Consider the following 3,290-nt stretch of genomic DNA (forward strand, 5'->3'; position numbering starts at 1 on the left):
CCCCGCCGGGCCCGCCCCCCCGGCGCCGCTTTAAGCCGGGCTTCGGATCCGGGGAGGAGCCGCCGCGGGCCGGGCGGGGCCGGGCTGAGCCGCGCCGTGGAGGCGGTGGGAAGGCATGAGCTCCCAAAGTCAGAGCGGAGAAAGTTTTCCAGTCTTCGCGCGCCTGGGTTGCGAGGGATCTCTGGAGAGCATCTAAGCCCAAGCTTCCCTGTCAAGGCAGGGTCACACAGGGCAGGTTTAATTCTAGCAGTGCTGGTGGGCTTAGATGCTCCTACAGGGGTGTGCTGAGGGGGACTGATTTGCTGATAATTTTAATGCTTGTGCTGGTAACAATCCTGTCCTGCTCTGGTATCTTTGAGAAGTGAGATGAATTCACTGATTTTGTAACCTCTTCATCATACTCTAATGACTACAAGTGATTTCCTTAATATTGCCCTGCTCTGCTTCTGTGTTATGCTCAGGAAGCTTTTTGGATTATCAGGAGCTCAGAGTCCATTAGTGCAGAGTATATGTGATGTTTACTTAAATTTACCTTCATTTTACTACTCTTGAAGTGATGATGTCAAAGCCCATTTCAGAATTGAGAGGTTATACACATAAATCTTAGTAGAAACCCAAGAAATTTAGTAAATGCACTTTGGGACTTTGTGTTTTGAATTGGCAGTTCTGGAGTGACAAACTGTGAAAATGTTTATAACACCGAAGATTAGCAGCAGGGAAGGAGTGGGGGAGGCAGTTCCACTCCGTTCTGTTTGCTGCCTTTTTAAAATCTATTCTCTTTATCTGACCAAAGGTGTGGTCATGACTGGCTCTCTAAAACCCACTGATGAGCTTTTGCCCAGCATCTCATTAGAGAAGAGAATGGCTAAGTGGATGTCCCAGTAAGTCTATTTCCAGTGTGTGAACTTCTTAATCTTTCAGTGTCAGTTCGAGCAGCGCCCCCTCAGCTTAACGGGACAGTAAATGTCACTCGAATTTATAGAAGCACAAGTGTGCAGCCTCCATGGCTGGCATGGAGGAGGGTGGCTGTGCAGAGACACAGAATTCATGATCTAAATATCTTCCCTTTCTTTGCTTACCACAGTAGCTGAGGAACCGTCTCCTCCAGCAAAGTGCTGAGCTGGTGCTTAAGTCAAAATATCTATTTTGGTACTGGGCTGTCCTGGCACGGGCTGAAAGTGCACCGCTCACATCTCCTGCTCGGTGGCACAGGGGAAAGAAAGACCTGTGGAGCCAGGGCACTTTCTCAGTGACTGAGGGAGTGCCCTCTCTTTTACCACTGTTGGTGCTTCAAGGTGCTGCTCAGGCTTGGTGCTGAGAACAAACCCTGGGCTGTAATGGCCCATGCCATTACATACTGAAACTTTGCAGAGTAGGTGATATTTTTGCTGTTCACTTACGTTCTTTTTTTCCCTAGCCTTCAAAACAGCCAGTTCCCTGCTCTGTGTCTGTGCACTACCTTGCTGAGCTGGGATTGCCAGTCTGGGCACCTCCACATTGCTGTTCTGTAAGTACTATGTGTGCACTGCAATTTAGGCTTCCCTGTCACCTCCCTGCAGCAGAGCAGGCACAACCCATTCATTATTGTAGCATTACACGAGAAGGGCATCCCCCTGCCAGCCCTCAGCACAGCTGAACAGGGAAGAACTGAGAAGAGTCACTGGGGGCTGAGGTTCCTCCTCTGAAGCAAATACACAGACCATTGCAGACAGTAACTTATCCCTTTGAAGCCTTTGGTTCCCTCCCCTCTAGGAATTCTTCAAGTGCTCATATCATGTACAGCTTGGAGACTTCTGTCTCCTTAGAGGATTTCCAAAGCAGATAAACAGAAATGCTCCAAAATGCAACTGAGATTATTTTAACGCTTTCATCAGAATCAAACATGGTGTCTGTACAATAGAGGGACAAGGAAACAAATTCTCAGAGTCTCAGGGCCATAATTCTGGTTCTAATTAACTCAAGACTTCATTTGTTCTCTCAGTCATTCCTGATGTAGCATTACTTTGGAGAGCAGTGTTCTGTGGACGAGGCTCTGTTGCACCATTGTTTGCTCAGCAAGTGGGAGAGCCTTGGGAAAGAAGGAGAGTATTTGGAAAAGCCACACATGACTTTGTGGAATTCCCAGCTGGCTGGCCCAAGATCAGGAGCCTCAAGCCTGACACCTTTCCACATTTCAGAACCAACACCAAAACAGGAGGGCAGGTATTTGCTCTCCCAGCCCTGTGAGCAAGGCAGCAGCCAGAGGGGGTGTTGGGGAGGGCAGTATCTCACAGGAGCTCTGTTCCTCTGTCAGCTGTGCCACCTAGCGTGATGACAGGGGATCTCCAGGGAGAAACGGAGCGCCTGCTCAGCCAGACCCGTGTGCTCCTGTCCCACTCTCCTGGCTCTGACAGGGGCACTTGGGGGGATGTATTTGGGGAGCTCCTGTGAGGCTGGCCACCCTCTGATCCCGAGGAGAGAATGCTCTTAAAGCCTTGTGTGTCTAAGATGCTTCCTCCAGTTCTGCAACAGAACAAAACAGAAAGGTGAGTCAGTAAATAAGAAATTCAAATCTGGCAGCTCTGTTACTCCCTGTGGTTGTGCTGTGGGCTCCTCTGGAAGTGTCACAGGCAGCTCTTGCTGGAACAGATGCCAAGTGCCTGTGCTGCACTGCAGATTGTTTCAGTGTGAGGAACTCCTCTCCTAGTTTAACTGGAAACAGTCAGGTGTTAAAAGGAGCAATGTCACATCGCCTTTTCCCATCTTAACCATAACCATCAGAGCTTGGGCTGAAGTAGCCTCCCTGGGAGACAGGTTAAAATCTAAAATTCAAGACTGATGTCGTGGGTGTTTTCCAGGCTTTTGTTTGATACTTTCTGTGTTGGATCCCCGCCCAAGCAGGTACTAAAATGGGAAGGGAAAAGTATTCATGTACTTTGGAGGAAACCATGATCCTGACTGGCATTCTGCCCCATCCCTCCCCCATTTGATTTGGAGTAGTATCCGAGCTGTGAGCATTGGACACTCTTGTGCAGCATTGCACTGCAGTCAGCAGGTGGCACAGGAGAAGTGTGGCTGGCAGGAAAAGCTCTTCCCTCCTAAACAGAGAGGAGAGTCTTTCAGTTGCTATTAACTTCTTGAGAAGTGGTTGGTTAGTAATGAGGACACCCCAGATCCAGAATTGCTTTCCATTATGAGCCATAAAAATCTGGAAGGCAGCTAAAAGGGATCTTGCCAGTCTCTTGCTGCATTTCCTATGCTTTCTCTGGATTTCTGTGCTGTGACAGTAGTGTCAATGACAACTTTCCCTA

This window comes from Geospiza fortis, unplaced genomic scaffold, assembly GCF_000277835.1.
Source record: "Geospiza fortis unplaced genomic scaffold, GeoFor_1.0 scaffold909, whole genome shotgun sequence".
Lineage (NCBI taxonomy): Eukaryota > Metazoa > Chordata > Aves > Passeriformes > Thraupidae > Geospiza > Geospiza fortis.